Below are 24,418 nucleotides of genomic sequence, written 5' to 3' on the forward strand. Positions count from 1 at the left end.
TAATTTTATTAGTTTCGAATATACAGCACATTGGTTAGAAGTTTAAATAGTTTATAAAATGATCCCCCTAACTGCTCCTTCTCTTCTCTGGCTCTCCACAGAGCCAATACATTAATGCTAACTGCATTCCTTATGCCATTCTACCCATCCTTGTGACCATCTATCAACTACTAATTTGTACTTCTTTAACTCTTCACCCCAGTGGAAATATTTTTGAGCCGAGTTCTGGGGAAATGTGGGAGGAGGGCATTCTCAGCAAAGGGAATGACACATACAAATGCACAGGAGCACAAAAGAACATCATGTGTTCATTTAAGGCTGAAGTGTAACAACAAAGGGGTAGGAATTAGGACGAGATGAGGCTGGACAGGTCACATCATAAAAAGTGCTTTGCTTCTTTTGAGTCCTAGGCACACTTAAAAATATTCTGAAAAACTAATTCCCTGTGAAGGGTCTATGTCCCACAGCAAACCTGTATGTATTTTAGACCTTCTAGTCAATTTCAATTGCCTTTTAAGGAATGATATTTAAAAATGCAAAGCCTTCACCTAAAGAATGAGTTAATGGTGGTGATTTTCTGGCTCATCATGGGGGTGCTACTTTTGACAGAGAGACATCTGTTGGTAATCCTTTTTGCTGCTTTCAGCAGATTGTCTAAAAGTAAATGAAGGGCAGCTTTCTTTCTTACATTTTTTTTTTCTGGAACATATGAAATGCTCAGGTGTTAGCCATGTTTTCTTATTTTCTTCCAAGCTTCCTACTATAAACTGTTTTCCTTTAACCTCTATTTTCTATTTCATCTATGGTTTTCTTATTTTTATTTTCATCACTAGACTTGCCTCTTATCCTTTCTTCATGGTCTCTCCCCAACTACTTCTATTTTATTCACACAGCTCTCACCTACTCTCCACTCTCTATTATGCTACTATTACCACCTTTTAGTTTCTTCCCTTTTTTATAGAGATACTTTAATTGCACACTTCAATCTTGAGTGTGTGTGTGTGTGTGTGTGTGTGTGTGTGTGTGTGTGTGTGTGTTGCTTGGTTCTTAAGAGCTAGAGTCCCCGATGTTTTTAAAAGCATTCACTTTCAAAGAAAAATTTAAAAACTTAAAAGTGCGATCCAAATGCTCAATTATTTCCCTTTGGTTCTGAGGGACCATCAACCCTTCTCACTTAAAACAAAATATGACTTACTTGCAAAGGTTATAGGGTTCTGTTGGTGTGAGTTCAAATTTATTAAAACTACAATTACATTTCATTTAATAAAAGTTCCTTTTTTCTGATGTGAGTTTCACATCTTTACTGGCATTCTTCCTACATCTTCTATAGACCACTAGTTTTGAAGATATACAATTATTAGAATAGAGTTATAAGCAATTGTAGGGAAGAAAAAATTTCTTTCTACACTTTTAGGTTCTCTGGCTGGGCCAAATAATTAAACTGACATAAGACAGGTCAAAAGGAGAGAAATATACATATTTTATTTAATATTTTTACATGCATGCAGGAGTCTTCAAAAGGAAAATAATGATCAAACGAAGCCATTAGGTCCAAAAGCCTATTATATACCTTTTGAAATAAAGAACAATAAATTGTGGGGATGTGATAAGACCAAGGGTCTTGGGCAAGGGGCAATAAATGTAGGACAGTGAGAAGGAAATACATAAGGTAATCTAATGAAAAATAAGGGTTATTTTGCTAGGTTTGTTTCTACAGATCTGTTTGGGCACTGACTCTCAGCTTCTAGTGACAAGAATGTTCTTTTCTCCCTGGTATAGGTACAACACTTTTCTCATGGTAAATTTTCTGACTTACTTTTAGGTAGAAAAGGGGAGGTCAGAGAACACTTCTTATATCTGTTGTCTCTTAACTGCCTTCAGCTCAAAGTAATCAAAGTGCTAAAGCGACATGTATTGGGGTGCTATGTTCAAAACCCTTTCTAAATTAACATCCCAGGCACTTTAGTTCAGGTGACTGAATACCTACTATATGCGTAATGCATACTATGTAAGATTTGTTGAGTATACCATATGAGTCAAGGCAGCTATGTCCTGTCTACCATTAATTTACAATCTAAATAAGGAGATAAATACATGCAACAATTTTTTTCACTCATTTTTAAATTTTTTAAAAATTTTAATTACAGTTGACATACAGTATTAGTTTCAGGTGAGCAACATAGTGATTAGACATTTACATAACTTATAAAGTGACCATTCTAACATATAACTATTACAATATTATTGACCGTATTCCTTATGCTGTACTTTACATCACCATTACTACTTTATAACTACCAAATTGTATTCTTAATCCCTTCTACCTTTTTACCGCACCCCATCCAACCATATGGTAACCGCACCCCACCCGACCATATGGCAACCGTCAAGTTGTTCCCTGAGAATTTGTTTTTTTGTTTGTTTATTTATTTCGTTCTTTAGATTCCACATATAAGTAAAATCATATGACATTTGTTTTTCTCTGCCTTCCTCCATCCAGCACAGTATCCTCTAGGTCTATCCATGTTGTTGCAGATGGCAAGACTTTGTTCTTTCTATGTCTGAGTAAATTTCCATCGAATATATGTACCACTTCTTCTTTATTCATTCATGTATTGATGAACATCCAGGTTGCCTCCATATCTTAACTATTGTAAATAATGCTGCAATGAACATATGGATTCATATATCCTTTCGAAGTAATATTTGAGATTTCTTCTGATAAATATCGAGAAGTAAGATTACTGGGTCCTTCTTTGCCTCTTCTTATAGCCTTTGTTTTAAAGTCTCTTTTGTCTGGTATAAGTACTGCTACCCCAGCTTTTGTTTGTATGTTTGTTTTGGTTTTCTCTGAATATTTTTTTCAACTTTTTACTTTCTGTCTGTGTGTGTCTTTCAATCTAAAGTGAGCCCCTTGTAGGCAGCATATGTAAAGGTATTATTTTCTTGTCCATTCAGCCACGCTATCATTTGATTGGAGCATTTAATCCATTTACATTTAAAGTAATTGTTGAAAAATATGTAGTTGCTGCCATTTCATTTTTCATGTTTTTTATCTTTTTTGCTTCTTCTTCTTAAAGAAGTCCCCCTAACGTATTTTGTAATACTGGTTTGGTGGTCATGAACTACTTTAGCTTTTTCTTTTATGAGAAGCTCTTTATCTGTCCTTCAATTCTGAAAGATAGTTTTACTGGGTGGAGTAATCGTGATTGTAGGTCTTCGTTTTTCATCACTTTGACTATTTTGTGCCAATCCCTTCTGGCCTGCAAAGTTTATGTTGATAAATCAGCTGCCATTCTTATGGGAGCTCCCTCACAGGTAACTACCTGCCTTTCTCTTGCTGCTTTTGAGATTCTCTCTTTGTTTTTCACCTTCGGAATTTTAATTATGGTGTGTCTTGGTGTGGGCCTCTTTGGCTTCGTCTTGTTTGCGCCTTTCTACACTTCGTGAGCTTCGTATGTCTATTTCCTTTGCTAGGTTAAGGAAGTTTTCTGTCATTATCTCTTCAAATAGGTTCTCAATTCCCTGCTCTCTCTCTTCTCATTCTGGTATCCCTAGGATGTGAATGTTGGTACACTTGATGTTGTCCCAGAGGCCCCTTAAACTATCCATGGTTTTTTAAAAATTCTTTTTTTTTTCTTATTGCTATTCTGATTGGGTGTTTTCTGCTACATTATCTTCTACACCATTGACATGATCCTCTGCTTCATCTAATCTATTGTTGATTCCCTCTAATGTATTCATTATTTCAGCTTTTTCTTTTATGAGAAGCTCTTTTGTATTCTTCATGTCTAACTGGTTCTTTTTTATTTTCTATCTCCATGTTTATGTTTCCTTTCTCTTTGTTAAATTTTTCACTAAGATCATTGATAGGAAGATGTTACTATTCTAGAATCCAACTGACATGATACTTTTGTTTCTGGTAGTCAGGAAGCATGGAAACCTTATTGGGTTAAGGTAATTTTCTGTGCTTCTCAAAAGTCTTTTTTAATGTTGGTCTTCTACAGCTTTTCCTAGTACTTACGAAGCTGTATCAGGACAACTGTTCCCTTCCACCATGAAATATGGCCCCCAGGATAAAACTCTTAGATGCTGCTCTTCTTCTGGCATATCTAGGAGCTCAAAAGGAATGGGATTAAAGCTGGAATTTTCTCTCAAGGTTGCCCATAACAGTGGTTTTTAATTTTCTCTGGGGACATAAAGTGTTTGAGACTCTGATGGAAGCCATGGAAAGTTTTACATACATGCTCTCTCTTTTTCATTTAGTTATAGTTTACATATAATACCTTATTGAATTCTTTCCCATCAAGTTGTATTTGGGTAATTGATGCAGGTAAAGCAAGGATAATATTAAGATCTGCACTTCAGTGTTCTCAAACCAGTGCACATCACAATTACCTGGAGAGAATGATCAAAATTAATATTTCTAGGCCCTACTCCCATGAATTTTTAGCATGTGTACTAGGTTATTTGGATGAAGGAAGTTCCCTGGACCACACTTTGAGAAACACTGATCCACCATCATCTAACCTGACTGAATAATTTTGACTTGTCATATTGCTCAATGGGTTTTACTATCAGAGTTCAAATCAGAATAACTCATTTCCTTCTTATAAAAGATGTGAATAGGGCAAGGTCTAAGAACCAAAGAAACTACAATGAAAGAAAATATAAAAATGTGATTTTAAATTACAAAAAAATATAAAAATATGAATTTAAACTATAATGAAAGAAAATATAAAAGTATGATTTTGATTGAGTACACCAACCTACCTTGCCTTTGATGAAGTCCTATGTTACCATATAAATTAAAACTTTATAATATTACATTTTGTCATTTTGTTGGAGTGTATGTGCAAAGCTAGACTTGCCTTCCTGACCAAAGACAAATTCCACAAGCTGGGCTCACACAGTTGGTACTAAGAATGTTTATCAACAATAAGCTCACAGTATGAACATCAATTACTTTTCAGGAACTCATTTATTACTTTAATTAAGGAACATCTGAATATGACCCCTGATCTGTGAACCTAGAAATCTCTGGTGCCTTCACTGTTGACAAACCACTGTGAAGCCCTCCTTGCCATGGGATTTTATTTAATTCCATTGACTGGTGTGAAAGCATTTTTCTTCTTTCCCATATCTGTTAAGGGCTGATTTATGCATCCCAGGGAAAAAAAGGCAGGGATGTTACAAAATATATCTTCCTTGCTCTCATGCTCAGATTCAGACACCATTATTTATAACCTGTATTAATCACTGGGATATCTGTGCCATCTGAGGCATCATAAGATTATTACCTTACAAAAGTGTAGACGAGACAAAACTTGAGGTGATAAAAAATAAAAACAAACAAAAGCATTGTATTCAGAATTCTACTAATATGATGTGAATAAAATGTCTTCAAATGATCTATCCTTTGATTAAACTTAGTTTCCAATTTTTTTTATTTATTTAAGGGCTATCGTTTTGTTGTTGTTGTTGTTTTGTATCTAGGGATGCATCTTTAAGGGGCATATGAAGTTAGTTACATTGTTTTGTCAGAAGAATCAATGCACTTAATTGTCAGGTGAATTATGATACAATGGTAAATACTACAGCTAATATTAATAGTAGTACCACAAGAATTCCACTTCTAGGTTATCTATCCATGTGATGAGAAAACATAGTCACACAAAGACTTGCACACAAATCGGACTAACTTTGGCTGCCCTCATGGTGATTCTCAGAGGCCCCACCCAATCTAACTTGTGGACTCACCCAAGCCAATACCAGTGGTTTTTCCATACAAATACCCTGTCATGACTTTTGCTGTGGACTTTCCTAAAATCTCTCGAATGTTCACAAACCCCAAATAATCAGCATCTGGCCTCAGTGTGTCCCATATCTCTTGCTGAGTAGCCTCAAGACCTGCACCAATTACAGTCACCCTCGGTTCCCAACTTGGCCTCTCGAGGCACCTTCTAAGCACAGCATGGATGGCAGCCATCTGCAGATTATTTGGTGGCTCATGCCAGGTGGCCCCAGGCCAGGGATAGGCTGTGGCTGAACTTCACCTGTGGCAGGGCTTTCTCCAGGAGGGCCCAATTATGGTATGCCAAGTAGCCTGCTTGCTGGAGCACAACCCAGGGCCACATCCAAGTATGGCACACCTAAAGGACAAATTTGACAGACAACAGAACCCTACTAAAGTGAATCCTGCTCTGTGAGGTCAGACTGTGTTCAACAGCTCCTCTACTGTAGTCATGGCCAGTCTTCGCAACCAATGAGCCCAAGGGTCAATGACCATTTATGTGCACATAACGACCAAAGCTCAACTACAACAAGAGGGCACACACAACATATACAAGAAACACACCTGGAGCACCTGGTTCAGGTGACCAGAGAGATAGCGCCACTGGGCCCCGCAGGACACCTACTATATGAGACCGCTCTATTAAGACCAGGAGACACAGCGGCCTGACTTAATACATAAAAACAAACACAGGGAGGAAGCCAAAATGCAAAGAAAAACAAACATGTCTCACATGAAAGAATATAACAAACCTCCAGAAAAAGAATTAAACAAAACAGAGACAAGCAATCTACCAGATGCAGAGTTCAAAACACTGATTATAAAGATGCTCAATGGGCTTAGAGGAAGAATAGATGAACTCAGTGAGAATTTTAGTAAAGAGAAAGGAAACATAAACATGGAGATAGAATACATAATAAAAGCACCAGTCAGAAATGAAGAATACAATTACTGAAATAATGAATACGTTAGAGGGAATCAACAATAGATTAGATGAAACAGAGGATCAAATCAATGGTATAAAAGATAAGGTAGCAGAAAATACCCAATCAGAACAGCAATAAGAAAAAAGAAGTAAAAAAAAAAATGTGGATAGTTTAAGGGGCCTCTGGGACAACATCAAGCGTACCAACATTCACATCCTAGGGGTACCAGAATGAGAAGAGAGAGAGAGCAGGGAATTGAGAACCTATTTGAAGAGATAATGACAGAAAACTTCCTTAACCTAGCAAAGGAAATAGACATACAAGCTCACAAAGTGTAGAGAGGCGCAGACAAGACGAACCCAAAGAGGCCCACACCAAGACACACCATAATTAAAATGCCAAAGGTGAAAGACAAAGAGAGAATCTCAAAAGCAGCAAGAGAAAGGCAGGTAGTTACCTTTGCAGGCCAGAAGGGATTGGCACAAAATAGTCAAAGTGATGAAAAGCAAGGACCTACAATCAAGATTACTCTACCCAGTGAACCTATCTTTGAGAATTGAAGGACAGATAAAGAGCTTCCCAGAGAAGAAAGAGCTAAAATAGTTCATGACCTACACACCAGAATTACAAGAAATGTTAAGGGGATTTCTTTAAGAAGAAGAGAAAAAGATAAAAATATGAAAAATGAAATGGCAACAACTACATATCTATCAACAGTTAGAAAACAGTACTCTTACTTATGCTGCCTACAAAAGACTTCAGATCAAAAGACACACACAGACTGAAAGTAAAGGGTTGAAAAAACATATTTCATAAAAATGAAAACAAAAAAAAATAATCTAGGGTAGTAATACTTATACCAGACAAAACATACTTTAAAACAAAGACTATAACAAGAGACAAAGAAGAACCCAGTTATCTCATTTCTGGGCGTTTATCTGAAGAAACCCAAAGTATTACTTTATAGGGACACATGAATTAATATGTTCATTGCAATATTATTTGCAATAGCCAATAAATGGAGGCAACCTGAGTGTTTATCAATGGATGAATGGATAAAGGAGTGGTGGTAATATATACAATGGAATATCACTCAACCATAAAAAAGGATGAAATCTTGGTATCTGCAACAACATCGATAAACATAGAGGATATTTTGCTGAGTGGAGTAAGTCAGACAAAGACAAATGCCATATGAATTTACTTACATATGAAATCTAAAGAACAAAATAAACAATTGAAACACAAATTCATAGATATAGAGAACAATTTGATGGTTGCCATATAGGAGGGTGGTTGAGGGCTGGGTGAAAAGGCGGAAGGGATTAAGAAGTACAAATTTGTAGTTACAAAATAGCCATGGGAATGTAAAGTATAACATAAGGAATATAGTCAATAACATTGTAATAACCAAGTATGGTGTCAGATGGGTACTCAATTTATCTGGGTGATCACTTCATAAGTTATATAAATATGTTATCACTATGTTTTACATCTGAAACTAATATAATAATGTATGTCAACTGCAATTAAAAACTTTTTAAAAATTAAGAAAAACAATTTTAAAAAGCAAAGGGAAAAGTCAAAACAGCTTTTTTCAGATATACTTCAATAAAAGGGGAAATCTGGGGGAGCTATAATAAATATTGAGGATTAAATAAAATATTAATGGCATTTTTCCATTTATTAAACACTTACTATGTGCCAGGCACTTGGCTAACTGCTTGAAATGTATTATCTCCTTTGAGTCTCACAACAGTATGAAGTCGAGTTATTGTACCACCTTCACATATTAGGAGTCAGGCTCATAGATTTAACTAAATTGTCCAAATTAAAATAAGTAGTAAAGGATAGAACCAGGATTTGGACAAAAAGCCCAAGTCCTTAACCATAAGCTATCATTTTCAAGTAAATTTCTTCCTTCTAACTCCCATTCGAGACCCTCCCCTCAGGTTCTCAATATTGCCATTTTCCCATCTCTCCTCCCCTGCCAATGTCTCACTCATCTCAGCAGGAGACTGACTTATCCTCAGAGTTTCCTCACTTCCTGCAGTCTCTACTGTGGAGTTGTATATAATATGAGAGATTTTAAAAAGTAATTTAACTGCTATTGTCGAAAATTGCTTTGGAGATGAGATTTATTCAATATCATCAACTCTTAATTCTGAATTCTCCAATGTTCCAGAATTCTCTAATTGTTTTTGTTAATTTCTTTTTAGCTTACCCTTCCTCTGGTCCAAACCATGAAGCAGGCCTAGAGTCTTTGGTAAGCCCATTTGGCAAAGTCCTTCAAAATATTCATGAAAATGTAAGAATGGGGGGTGGCTCCATAGTGTCTTGGTTAGCACCTCTGCTTTATATGCAGAAGGTCCTGGGTTCGCACCCCAGGTGGAACCACAGACCATACTCTGGGTGTGCCGGGCCCCAGTTGCACGCTGTGAGAGTGGGAGGAGACACCCCGCCTTCAAAGATCCAGTTCTTAAGGGGAAAACGGCAACATCCATAGATCAGGGGTGGAAGTGGGGTGAGGGAATTAAAGAGAGGAAAAAAATGTAAGAATGGATGAATCTAAGATGAAGCTGCACAAACATCTTTTGCTGAGCATTGCTATATAAAGAAATTTTGCTCTGAAATGCTATTAAGGAAAAAGAAATGGCCAATTACCACCGTGACATTCTTCTCTTCCTTCTAATATAAACATTAAAAGACAGCAATAGTTCCCTTGTGGATTTAACTAAAAAACTTAAAAGTCTTTGAAAGAGAAACAAATGATGATAAAAAAATACACAACTGCAACTTTAACAAAACTATAATCTGTTACCACCATAACCGGAATGCAAATGCAACACTCAAAGTCCATCCCAGAATGAGAGCAAAACTTGTGAATCACAGTAAATAATGAAACAGGTTAAAATGGGCACACTGCCAAAGTGCCAAGTGCCATTTTGGGGGAAAACCTCTATTTGTACTACATCAGACTGATATTTCTGGGTTAGTAGAATGTACCCTAACTTTCAAGGAAGTCATTCAAATATGAAATTTATTATTTAATCTTGAGACCTACCTGTTCTTAAAATAGTTTGACCAAAAAAAAAATCTTTTATAGAAAAGATGGCACGAATCACTTTGTGAGATAATACAAAATCTTTGCAGACAAAAAATAAATGATTGAAATATTATGCATAGTTAAAATTGAATGAAAAAAATTCTGCACAGGTTATTTCCAAAGGGTGTGTAGATCTCAAAACTAAGCTTATTTGAGGTAGCAGGTAGAGATTTCTGCAAGAGGATGGTAAAGATTTGCCATACTCAGAAGGACACACTCCATTAAAAGTTGGAAGGTTACACGTAGCAAAACAGGATTACAAAGAAATAAAAACATAGTTTTCATCACATTAGTTCTCTAATTGAAAATGTAACCAAGCCAAAAGAAAATATGTTGAGTGTCTTTCATTCTGTAGTGCTCTCCCACTTTCGTTTGTAATCTTGGACAAGTTGCTTTAACTCTTTCAGTCTTAGTTGCATCTGCTGAACTTTCTTCTATCTTTGAAAGCCTTCTATGCCCCCTCCAGTAATGGCAGCAATCTTCACTCTTAAACCCAATGAACAGGATCAGTATTATCCATTTACTTGCCTGATAAACTTTGCTACTTCCTCTAGGACAGGTCCACTTTGAGACAAAATTGTGAAGTGGGCTATTTACCTGTCTTTATTCAGCATCCATGTTGTGGGCCATTTACCTGCACCAGAGGACTAGGATCCTCATGCTGTACCTCATCTTCTCTTTATAAACATGGGCTCAGACACTCCATTCACACTAAGCTGTCAATGAATAATGACAGCTTGATGAGTTGTCTAGGAGAATTATACCAAAGACTAAGGCCTGAAATTAACAGAATAATATTTTGACAGTAGAATTTTATGTGCAGGTTAGAGAGGCGTGAGTGAGGGAAAGAGAGCAAATTCCTGAACCGTCCTGATACCTGAAATTGTGCCATATATGGGTTACCTCTTTCACATATTCTGGATGAAGATGGTGTTCCCTAAGTCAAAACCAAACTTTCAAGCTCTATTTTGTTCACTTAATATTCACTTATTTAATGACCACAGAATGCATACCCCTATCTACAACCATCTTATAAATGCACACCTCATGTTGGGAAGAAAGACTCAGAGGAGAAAATATGCCTGGCTCAGTGCAGACGAGCTCCGCATCCAGAGAGAGCCATTTGAGAAGATGTGGTAGTGCAGGATAGAGAAATAGCACTATAATTTATATAAATTGAAAAACAATACCCTAAAATCAATTTGTGGAAACAGGAAAGTATTTCTCTTATTAGAAAGTACAGCTGTCATTTCAAAAGAGTAGTATCGCCTTTATTAAATAGTTCATCCTTAGTGAGTCACCAAGTCCTGTTTAAGGTAGAATGTTTATAGTAAAAAGCTTCTGCCTTTTTTCTATTTTGCCTTTGTAGTTTATTTCCATAAACTTTATTCTTCTTGCCCTTTCTCTTCTCACTTGTTTCAAGTGTCTGAGTCATCTCTGACCACCACAAGATCTCTGTAGCATAGCTACATTATCAGCTTACATTCTTACTGTGATTCTAATGCAATTACCCTTTCTAAAAAGTACATTTCAAGTAAAACATGATTATGTAGTAATTGAATGTTCTATCTTCTTTAAAAAGAAGGAGCAGAGCTCTAGTGTATATGGCTCTGTGCTTAGTATGAATCACTTTACCTTTGGCATCAGTGGATTTTGTGGCTAGAAATGTTGACATTAGAAGAGACTTTATAGTTTGTCAGGCCCTATGGCCACATAATTTAAATCCTAAATCCTGTTTTATGTCACTAGGATTTACATTAGGACAGAATTCCCTTCCTCAGCACAAAAGGAGATATATTCCTAGACTGATATAAATAGCAAAGGATACAGTGGGCCTATGGAATACCAATCAGACATCATGCTGGAAAAGCAGTACAGGCCTGTGTCGACCTAGGTTTAATTTAGTTCTGGACAAACCATACTATCTGGACCACAGTTTCCACATCTATAAAATGAAATTGTAGGACTATTATCAACATCCCAATCCTATTCCTGATGAGGAGCTGTTTTTGTTTGTTTGTTTGTTTTTTAAATTTGTCCCAAAGTTTGAAGAACCGTTTAATTCAACAAATAACTGAGCACCTCTCATTAATCAGTCCTGTCGTTATCTTTTGCAATTGAAGACAAGTCACTTCCTTCAATTTCAGTGTCCCCCATACCCATTCCTGTACCAGCTTTAGTATCTAGACAAGATTTTCGATGTTGGAAAAATTGGGGATACAAGTTGCTGGCGAGGGTGAAACGCAATTATGAGAGTGAAGCACACATGAGGAATAACAAAGGCAGCTGCCAGTTAGATTTTTTTTTTTTTTGGCAGAGAGTCCTCTTGGGAGAAGGCTGTAGTTGCAATAATTTTGCTTTTACCATTGACTAGGTAAGGCTTTTAGAACCACTGGTAAATTGAAATTTAATAACGGTGGGTCTTGTTTCTAACCTATGCACTCCAAGACTTAAAAGTCCATCCTCTTCCTCTGAGAAAGGATCTAACAAGGGCTTCAGTAATTCTGCCTATACAATGGTAGTAAGATGTTACAACTGGCATTCACCAGTGACAGAATTTCAAAATGTGTTTCTGGTTCATTCTTGCAAATAGCAGTTCTCAGGTTTGCAAAATTAATTTTTGCTTAATAATTAATGAACTGGTCTGGTATATTGTAGGTATAAAAATTTATTGCTTAAATGCATAGAGGAATTTTCTGAGACTTATCATTAGATTAGGGCTAATCTTCTATATCTCCCTTGAGATATATAAGGCCCACATAGGTGTCCTGAGAAAGTCACATACAAAGAGTTGATGTTGCATTAACTTAATCAAACATATTTTTTATTCAGCAGGAAATATGCAGTATTTTTCTTTTATAAATTGGTAATATTCATTATATATGTATATGAAGATTTAAAAAGTTTTCTCTCCATATGTTGTGAATTTCTGTCAGATGTTTCTTCCTAGGCTATCACAAAGGCTCACATAAAGTCAGTCATAAAAATCTTATTCCAAACATGCCATTTGCTTACCCTTCCCTTGTACAGTATTTCCAGTCAAAGTTCATAAATGACACAAATACCTTCCAGGAGGGAGAAAAATGACTTCCAATAGTGCTTCTCGGAAGGAGCAAGATTAATCACAGCTGATAATCACATTATAAATGATGATAATACATCATATAATCTCATTAAATTTTGAAACACTATGGCTTTTTTAGAGAGAAAACACAGTAAAAATTTACATTAGGTAAAGATAAGAATTCCTTATGTGTCTGAAATCTCAGAATACTTTTTTTTAGTTGCCTTACCTTTTATTTATACAAAATGTAAGTGAGATTCCATAGCTATGAGAATCAAAAATCATTCCCTGAGAGAAACTATCTTCCTATCAAAAACCTTCTCATTACTTAAAGGAAATAATGTAATCAATGATTTTTGAGAGACATGACAGATAAGTTTAGCCTAGGAGACACGAGTCTAAGAAGGCTGAAAATTATCCCCTCTGTTATTAAAGTTCATATAATTTTAACAGAGCTAGCTGAGGAAGCAGAGGTAAATAGATGTTATTTTTATAAAGAATTTAAAGCATTTTAGTGAGGACTAACCCTTATAAAACTTGGAAATATATAGTAACCTCAAAAGGTAGAATTAGACTTCTTATGTAAGCAGAAGAAGAAATAGGAAAAAGATTGGCTCAAATAGAAATATAAGTTAAAAAGAAAGAGGTGTTCATGGCAAGATTAGTAAAGTACAACCCTAAATCCAATAGAACAGTACTTTACAGACATTAATGTGCATACAAATCACATGAAGATCTTGTTCCAATGCACATTTCAATGAAGTCCGAGGTGAGGCCTGAGATTCTGATTTTCTTGTGAGCTCCCAGGTGCTGCTTTTGTTGTTGGCCCATGAACATAGACATGGACATAGTCATGTTCACAGACAATCAAGATGTTGAGTAATCCAGGGTGTTACTGATCAAGTAAACTGGCTATTTCAGATCAACATCGTTAAACCTTTATTAAGTATCTCCTCTATGTGAGGCATTACAGGAGACTACATGAAAGTAAATCTGTCTCTTTTCTTATCAATCTTACAATATGTTTGGAGAGGTAATACTTAAAAGAAGTAGTTTTCCCCAAGATCATAGAAATGATCCTTCATGGTCAAATCTCTTGATTTACCCTCTTTGCAAAATTGTATTTAAATACTTTCTTTGAGGAACTCAAAGAGAGTGTAGATTGGGGTAGAGGGAGGAAAGCTGAGGAAATGTGCATAGAACATACACAGGGGATTTAATTTCACAGTCTGAAGCTATTTCACAGGTGAAATTTTTCCATTAACATCAAACAAAATGTTTTTTCTCCCTCCTCCTCATTGAGGGGCGGGGACATTTTAAGGTTAAACCAAATGTGTGAATTGAATTTAGATAATGTCATCTCACATTCTGCAGATGGAATTTCATGATATATAAAGGAGGGGTATGGTGAACACCATCTTACGACAAACTATAGTCATACACTGAGTCTCAAGGTACCACAAGATCCTTACTAAAAATGGTTGGAAACAGGATTAAGAGTTTCCTCAACAATTTCATCCTTCAATGAATTTTTAACATTGTTTGTAAGCATAATTTGATAAAAATGAAATTATGTTCCTGAACCTTGAAAGGTACATGCTTCTCAACATTTTCATCCTTAATGTAATTGTCAATGTTAAAGACAGGTAGCATTCTAATAAAAATAAAATTGTATTTCTGAATTCTGAAAGCAAAACACCACTTTTAATCACAGATTTGGCCTGTTCTTATTTTACTAACTGCATGTTTCTCATATTTTGCAAAGTGCCAATGCTGGGAAAAAAATTAAAAGTCTACATCCATCATTGTAAAAATCTTAAAAAATAAGAAAGAAGTTACTTCAATATTTGTGGCATCAGCTTCTTTTACTATGACTTCAAGATGTAGCTGCCAGCTTCAACTTCTCCCTTCCAAAGCACTTTATTTTCATCCACCATTCATGATGCTTATAGTGGTCATTCACCATTTGAAACCCAAGTTTCTCTTATTTTTTCTGATGACTTGGGGCATTGAAACAACTTCACCAGGAGAGATGTGTGTATTGAAAACAGTCATCAAGATATCTAACTGGAATAGTGAGTAAGCATCCCTTTCTGGTGGTAGATAACTTGGAACTCTAAAAGTCTCTCCTGTCTAAACATTCTTGAAGTCCTGGAGAAGGAAATCTCAGGAGTGAGAAGCTTTATTTTCCCCTTTTTCTTACCTTATGTTTCTGAAATTTTCTTGAAATTTTGAAATAAAATTGGAGAAATGTCTAGTGCTCCATGAGACAGCTCAGAATCTTAGATTTCTTCACCTAATACAATATAATATATTGATAAAGAGTATGGCCTCTAGAGCCAGATGATTTGGAATTTGAATTCTATCTTGGAAACTGTGAAAACTGAAGAAATTTATATAGCCTATCTATGCCTCAATTTCTTCATCTCTTAAGTGGGTATGATAATGATAATAGTATAGTACCTATCTCACAGGGTTATAATGAGGATTAAATGAGTGAATATCTATAAAGATCCTAGAATAGTGCCTGGCACATAGTAAGCACTCAATAAACATTGGCTTTTTTAATGTCAATTATTATTTCTCATCTTGGAAGGAAAGAGGGACAACATCTGCAAGTATCAATGTAACTGTATGAGAATGGATGGAAGAGAATGGGGGAGCCAGAGATACAGGAAAAAAATAATACGAGTAACGAGTCAATGGAGAGATTACTAAAGCAGAAAGCTGCAGAATAAGGCATACGAGATATGATGGAGAAGAAGAATGATTTCTCCCAATCTTACCAAGTGACCCAGTTTCAGACTGACAGCAGTATTACAACCTGCTCCAGAAAAAGTGGAAATATGAGAAAGAAAATTATGGAACGATAAACAAAATATTTAAAAAGTAATTATTTTTCCTTAAATCTCTGAGGTGTATTGTATGTGTGTCTGTCTGTATGTGTGTGTGAGAGACAGAGAGAGAGAGAGAAAGAGAGAGAAAATATAACCTAAATAGGATGTGAAAAACGGCTAAGTACTAACAGTTAGGACTTTGCTATGTTCACTTGTATATAACTAGAGAATCCTAAATATTTGCTATTATAAGAAGCGTCTGGCCAAATATTAAATACTCTAAACTTATATCAAAATTATTGTCAACTTTTTGATGATGCATTGATTTTAAAGCCCATATTAGATTCCACTCTCATTTGCACTGGATGCTTATAGTAATACAGAATAATAAAAACTAAATAACATGCTAAATGGTGATTTAAAAACAGTTGTGCATTATATATTTTGTAGAGACAAAAGGAGCAGGAATATAATTTGAGCATATCCTAGGCTATCTTCCTACTCAACACTGATATAAAAGCAAATCTATTACATATAAATACCATAACAGTGGTGAAAAGAAGAACATTTAAAACTCCAACTGATCATATCCTACCATCCAGAGTAATACCATTGTCTTTAAACAATCCATTTCTTTACAAATCTCAGTAATTTTCTGAGATATGGAAATCCTTAGAATTCTCATATACCATCTCAATTAAACTTTATGAATGAAATAACATCAAGATGGTGTTTATAGAGCTAGATAATATGAAATTATGAGTCTTTTAAAATATCCTGGAAAATATTTTTCTTTAACACATTATTTCTCCTTAGGAATACTCTATTTTAAAAGAATCAATTCAGAATAATATTTCCTTTTTCTATACTATCGATACATAAAGGCTTTGGTATGTATGGGTGTGTCACAAGGGTTGAGTAATGGTCACTGACATTCTTCACTCTAGGAAAGAAAGTTTTATTAGTAAACAATATAAAAGCCACCATTATGAAAACAAAGTTTAAGGTTGTCTTTCAAGTGACGTCAGACACATGGAGTAGTAAGAAATCTCCCTAGATCACTCCCATTGAAATAACAATAAGCCGAACATCTAAAACTGAACAACAACAAAAAACCCAACCTGCACACAGAAACGACTGAACATGAGATCTACGCATAAGACCTACCAGCAGTCAGAATTCTGGGAGTTGGGCAGTAGACTGGGAGAAACAAAGAAGCTGCCTCTTGCAGCCGGAGCGCTCAGCAGGAGGGGGAAAGGAAGAGGTGCAGCGGTTTCCCTGAACAGCTCTGATTGGTAGAGCTGTGAGTTCCATGCAGCAGCAGTGCCCAGAGATCATGGCAGAAAGCAGAGAAGTGAGGACGGAAGAGAAAAGGGGATGACAGAGAAGCAACAATTGATTATTACCAGTCGCAGATGCAGAATGCGAGTCTGAGACACAGTCTCCACTGCCCAACCAGAGGGCATCTCTTCCATATCCTCCAAGACTGAACACCCCAGAGCCCCAAGGGAATCTGAGCAAAAGCTACTGAAAGTGTTGCTAACACTAATAGGGACTGAGACACAGGGTAGCGAGCATGATTGAATATCTATAAGGAAAAAAAGGCATTACTAAGACTTTATATAAAACAGGGATCCAAGAGACTTAGAAGCCACCTACTGGAAACCAAGAGAAAAACACCATCTTAGCAAGAGGCCTTTATACAATAAATCTTCTTTCTGGAAAAAAAGCAGAATACACTTTCATTGATGCCCAGGCACAGAAATAGTACATTAAACATCAGGAACAACCAACTTGACAAGGCAGCTCTGAAAGAAAGAGAAAAATCTCCAGAAAATAAACTTAAAGACATAGAAATGACAAAAAATTCAGGATAGTACTTTTGAAAAACTCAATGAGATCCAAAACAATTCATATCAACAATTACAGGAATTGAAAAAACTAGATCAGCAGAATGAGTTTTTTTGCAAGGAGATTGGAACTCTCAAAAAGACCAAATAGAACTTCTGGAGATGAAAAAACAATGAAAGAGATGAAAAATGAAATATCAAATTTGGGAAAAAGAATGGACCAAATGGAGGAAAGGATTAGTGACATCGAAGACAGAAATCTAGAAATAAGTCAGAAGAGAGAAGAAAGAAGAGACAACTGAAGAATGAAAAACAATGACAGAGAAACAAGAAATAGTTGATACCATCATGAGAGGAAACATAAGAATAATGGGCATCTTGAAAGCGAGGAAAAAAAGCAGAGATTAGAAAGCATTTTCAGACAAATAGTTGACGAGAATTTCCCAAACCTAAGGAATGAGCTGGAGCTTAGAATTCGAAAGGTCAACAGAACATCCAATTATCTCAACTCAAAAAAAGCCTTCTCTAAGACACATTTTATTAAAATTATCAAAAATCAATGACAAAACAAAAGAATTGTAAGGGCAGCCAGGGAAAAAAGACGGTAACCCATAAAGGAAAACCTATTTGATTATCATTGGACTTCTCAGCACAAACCTTACAAGCCAGAAAGGAGTGGAATCAAATATTTAAACTATTAAATGAAAAGAACTATCAGCCAAGAATAATGTATCCAGCTAAGCTCTCCTTCAGATATGAAGGAAAAATAAAGACCTTTCCAAATATAAAAAAAATGAGGGAATACTCCACTACAAAGCCTAAATTACAGAAAATACTAAAAGGAGTCAGCTCACCTAAACAAAAAGACAAAAAAAATCACATAATTATGAGTAAGGCAACTAGCATGCAGATAGAAGCGGAGGAGTGCAACCCTTACTAACTACAGGGAATTATAATCTTAAATGACAAGAAGAGATTTGCTATAGCAAGACAGTAATGAACGTTCATCATACACAGGGACAAATTGAGACAACAGAAAAGGGAAGGATTCAAATACCGAATTTGCAAAAGTTAATGGAGATAAGGCACACGTGGAAGAAAATGGACTGCTATATATACATAACTATCGTCTACATATTCATAATGGTAACCACATACCAAAGTTTCAGAACCGAAGTATATAACATGAAACAAGGACCAGAGGGAAAATCCACAAAACCCAACCAAAAACAACAAAAAATGCAGATATTCAAGGACAAGGAAGCACAGGAAACACTGAGGAACCAGAAAGCAAAAGATAAAATGGCTATAGGAACTCCTCACATTTCAATAATCCCCCAAAACGTAAATGGACTGAAGTCACCAATAAAAAGGCACAGAGTTGCAGATTTGATCAAAAACAAAAACAACCATATGTTGCCTGCAAGAACACATCTCAGTTCCAAAGATAAATATAGACTCAAAGTGAAGGGGTGGAAAATGATATTCCAAGCAAATGGCATTCAGAGAAAAGAAAGAGTTGTGGTACTAATATCAGATGAAATAGACTTCAAAATAAAAAAGGTAAAGAAAGATACTGAGAGACAATTCATAATGATAAAGGGAATCATGTACGAAAAAGATATAACACATATTAATATCTATGCTCTCATTCAGGAAGCCCCAAAATATATAAAGCAATTATTAACAGAAATAAAGGGAGAAACAGACAAAAACACTATCATAGTAGAGGACCTAAATACCCCACTGTCGGGTATAGACAGATCATCCAAACAGAAAATTAATAAGGACATAACATCATTAAATGACACATTAGACCAACTGGACATAATTGACATTTACAGAGCCATCATCCAAAAACAGTTGCTTATACATTCTTCTCTAGTGCACATGGAACATTCTCAAGGACTGAGCATATAGTGGGACACGGAGATAGCTTCAACAAATATAAGAGGGTTGAAATCATATCAACCATATTCTCTGATTATGCTTTGAAGTTGGTGTCAACTTTAAAAAGAAAGAGAGAAGAACCACAAATAAATACAGGGACATTAAACACCATACTGCTGAAGCATGACTGGATCAAAGAAGAAATAAAAAGAGAGATCAAGAGATACATAGAAATGAATGGTAATAATAGTACAACATATCAAAACTTTTGGGACACGACAAAAGCGGTCATAAGAGGAAAGTTCATATCATTACAGGCCTACCTCCAAAAACAAAAACAAACTCAACTAAACAACCTAATGCCTCATCTTAAAAAATATAGAGTAGGAAGAACATATGAAGCCTAAAGTCAGGAGAAGGAAATAAATAATCAAAATTAGAGTGGAAATAAATGAATTTGAAAACAAACAAACAAAAAAACAATAGAAAAAATAAATGCAACAAAGAACTGGTTCTTTGAGAAGGTTAATAAAATTGACAAGCCACTGGCTAGACTCAATAAAGAAAAAAGAGAAAGGACACAAATAAACAAAATCAGGGATGAAAGAGGGGAAATTATAATGACATTTCAGAAATACAAAGGATTATTCAAGAATACTATGAAAAAGTATATAACGCCAAATTTAATAACTTAGAAGAAATGGACCAGTACTTAGAAAGATACAACCTTTCTAGATTGAATCAAGAAGAACTAGAAAATCTAAATAGACTGATCAGCAGTAAGGAAATCGAAACATCATCGAAAACCTACCAAAAAGTAAAAGTCCAGGACCAGATGGCTTCACCAGTGAATTCTACCAAACATTCAAAGATTTAATATCTATTCTCTTCATATTCTTCCAAAAAAATTGAAGAGGAGGCAATACTTCTTAACTCATTTAATGAGGCAATATTACCCGGATACTAAAACCTGGTAAAGATAATAGGAAAAAAGAAACCTAAAGACCAATATCTCTCATGAACACAGATGCAAAAATCCTAAATAAGATACTAGCGAACCAAATACAGCAACATATTAAAAAGATTACACACCACTAACAAGTGGGCCTCATCACAGGGGAACACAGTTTTTCAACATACCCAAATTGATTAATGTGATATACCATATAAACAAATTAAAAAATAAGAACCATGTGATCATATCAATAGATGCAGAAAAAGTCTTTAACAAGATACAGCATCAATTTATGATCAAAACACTTAACAAAATCGGTGCAGAATGAAAGTACCTTCACATAATAAAGGCCATATATGACAAGCTCTCAGCCAACATTATACTTAATGATGAAAAACTAAATGCCTTCACCCTAAGACAAGGAACAAGACTAGGCTGTGTGCTATTGCCACTGTTATTTAAGATAACACTGGATGTGCTAGCAAGTGCAATCAGGCAAGAGAAGGATATAAAATGCATCCAAATAGAAAATGAAGAAGTCAAACTGTCACTATTTGCAGATGACATGGTTGTCTATATGAAATACCCTAAAGACTTCCCAAGAACGCTACTAGAAACAATAAGCAAATACTGTAATGTTTCTCGATACAAAATCAATGTTCAAAACACCATAGCGTTCCTATACTCTAATAATGAAGTGTCAGAAAAAGAAGTGGAAAACATAATTCCTTTTGCAATTGCAATGAAAGGAATACAATACCTAGGAATAAATTTAACAAACTTGTGAAGGACCTAAATAATGAAAACTACCAAAACCCTCTTCAAAAAAAATAAAAGAAGATACAAAGAAATGGAAAGATATTCCGTGTTCTTGGATTGGAAGAATCAACATAACCTCTTTGCCTAAAGCATTATACAGAATTAATGCAATCCACATCAAAAATCATTGGCATTTTTTAAAGAAATAGAACAAAAAGTCATCAGATTCGTATGGTAGCACAAAAGACTCTGAATTGCAATAGCCATCCTCAGAAAAAAGAACGAGGCTGGAGGCATCACTCTGCTCGACTTCAAATTATACTATAAAGCGACAATAATCAAAACAGCATAATATTCGCAGAAAAAAAAAATACAGACAGAGACCAGTGGAACAGAATCAAGAGTCCAGAAATAAACCCATATTTATACGGACAAATAATTTTTGACAAAAGAGTAAAAAACATACAGTGGAGAAAAGAAAGTCTCTTCAATAAATGGTGCCAGGAAACTGGAAAGCCACCTGCAAAAGAAAGAATCTAGAGTGTTGTCTATCACCACACACCAAAATTAATTCAAAATGTATTAAGGAGCTGAATATAAGATCTGAAACAATAAAATGCATAGAAGAAAACATAGGAACTAAGCTCATGGACTTTGACTTAAAGAAGACTTTATGAATTTGACCTCAAAGGCAATGGAAGTAAAAACAAAAATAAATGAATGGGACTACATCAAACTAAAAAAAAAAAAAAAAACTTTTACCTAGCAACAGAAACTATCTACAAGGTAAAGAGACAACCATCAGAATGGGAGAAGATATTTTCAAGCAACGTCTCTGATAAGGGCCTAATATCCAAAATATACAAAGAACTCATATGACTCAATAACTACAAACAAACAAACAAGCAAACAAACAAACAAGCAATCCAATTGAAAAATGGGTAGAGGACCTGAACAGACACTTTTCTCAAGAAGACATACAAATGGCCAACAAACATATGAAAATATGCTCAACATCACTAGCTATTAGGGAAATGCAAATCAAAACTACAATGAGATACCATGTCACACCTGTTAGAATAGCTATTATCAACAGGACAAGTGATAACAAGTGTTAAAGGGGATGCAGAGAAAAAGGAACCCATTACATTGATGGTGGGACTGCAAATTGGTACAGTCACTGTGGAAAACTGTATGGACGTTCCTCAGAAAACTAAGAATTAATCTACCATATGATCCAGCAATCCTTGCACTGGGTATTTACTCCAAGGACTCGAAAACCCATATCTCAAAAGATATTTGCACATCGATGTTCATAGCAGCACTATCCACGGTAGCCAGGAAATGGAAGCAACAGAAGTTTCTTATGATAGATGATTGGATAAGAAGCTGTGGTACATATATACAATGGAATATTACTCAGCCATAAGAAGAGATGAAATACTGCTATTTGCGACCTGGATAGACCTTGAGATAATCATGCTAAGTGAAATAAGCCAGACAGAAAAAGTTGAAAACCACATGATATCACTTATATGTGGGATATAAACCTAAAAGCAACAAATGAATAGGACAAACGAATAGAAACTCATGGACCTGGGCAATAGAATTGTGGTTACCTAAGGTTGGGGGGGAGGGGAGAGGTAGTTGGAGTAAAAATGGTCAAATATGTGGTAACAAATATAACCATGGGTAGTGAACTCACAATGCAATATTATATGCCATACTGTTGAATTGTACACTCGATACTGTATTTCATTAACTATGTCGCCATAATAAAAAAATAATTAGTTAATCAATTAATTAATTTAAAAAGTAACAAAAATAAATAAAATTAAATATACCTGTCCATGATCCTATAATTTTAAATAATTTTCCAGTTACAGATAACATAGAATATAGATTCAAGTGTACAACATAGTGATTAGATAATGATATAATTTATGAAGTGATCAATGCAATAAACCCAATACCCATCTTACACCATATATAGTTATTAATATATTATTGACTATATTCTTTATGCTATAATTTACATCATCGTGACTATTTTGTAACTACCAATTTGTACTTTTTAACCCCTTGCCCATTTTCACCCACTCCCCAAACTCCCCTCCCACTCGGAAACCATCAAAATGTTCTTTGTATCTACGAGTTTGTTTCTCTTTTTTTGGTTTATTTAAGAAAGCTCTTTACCATGTCCTTGTCACTTCACTTGGCATATCCATCTATTAAGATCCCATTCTCCTTTGATTCCACATATAAGTGAAATCATGTGGCATTTGTTTTTCTCTGTCTGACTTAACTTCATTCAGCACAATACCCTCCAAGTCTATCCAAGTTGTTGCAGATATAATTCTTTATTTTTATGGCTGAATAATATTCAATTGCATATATGTACCACCTCTTCTTTATCCATTCATCCATTGATGAATACCCAGGTTGCCTCCATATCTTAGGTATTATAAATAATGGTGCAATGAACATGTGAATGTACATGTCCCCTCAAAGCAGTGTTTTGGATTGCTTTGGGTCCTTCTTTTTATTTTTTTACAGCCTTTGTTTTAAAGTTAATTTTGTCTGGTATAAATATTACTACCCCAGCTTTTGTGTTTTTGGATGTTTCCATGTTCATGAAATATCTTTTTCTATCCTGTACTTTCAGTTGGTGTGTGTCTTCCGATCTGATGTGAATCTACTGTGGGCAGCATATGTAAAGGTTTTATTTTCTTATCTATTCAGCCACACTATGTCTTTTGATTGAAGCGTTTGATCCATTTACATTTAGATATGTAGTTATTGCCATTTTATTATTAATATATTTTTTCTCTTTTTCCTTATTTTTTCGTATTCTTAAAAAAGTCTCTCTAACATTTCCTATAATACTGACTTGATGATTATGAAATCCCTTGGCCTTTTCTTGTTTGGGAAACTCTATCTGTCTTTTGATTCTTTTTATTTATTTATTATTACTATTATTATTTATGCCTACAGCACCTGGTCTTCCTAGGTGGTCTCCCATCCAAGTACTAACCAGGCCCGGCCCTGCTTAGCTTCCAAGATCAGACTTCGGGCTTGTTCAGGGTGGCATGGCCGTAGACCATGGACCATGGCTCCACTGGGGTATGAACCCAGGAACTTCTGTATGTAAAGCAGACGTGCTAACTGCTACACTATGAAACCATGTCCATCTGTTCTTTGATTCTAAATGATAGTTTTACTGAGTAGAGTAATCTT

The 24,418-nt window shown here is 35.3% G+C and overlaps 1 protein-coding gene and 1 pseudogene across 1 annotated transcript in view; both read right to left on the minus strand.

Moving 5' to 3' along the window:
- The window catches only part of IL1RAPL2 (interleukin 1 receptor accessory protein like 2), a 1,186,660-nt gene that overhangs the window by 765,685 nt on the left and 396,557 nt on the right, over positions 1–24,418 (minus strand). The gene's annotated exons all lie outside the window — the stretch shown is intronic.
- On the minus strand, positions 24,167–24,282 carry LOC111732017 (annotated as a pseudogene).

Source organism: Pteropus vampyrus, unplaced genomic scaffold (assembly GCF_000151845.1).
Source record: "Pteropus vampyrus isolate Shadow unplaced genomic scaffold, Pvam_2.0 Scaffold419, whole genome shotgun sequence".
In the NCBI taxonomy this organism is placed as follows: domain Eukaryota; kingdom Metazoa; phylum Chordata; class Mammalia; order Chiroptera; family Pteropodidae; genus Pteropus; species Pteropus vampyrus.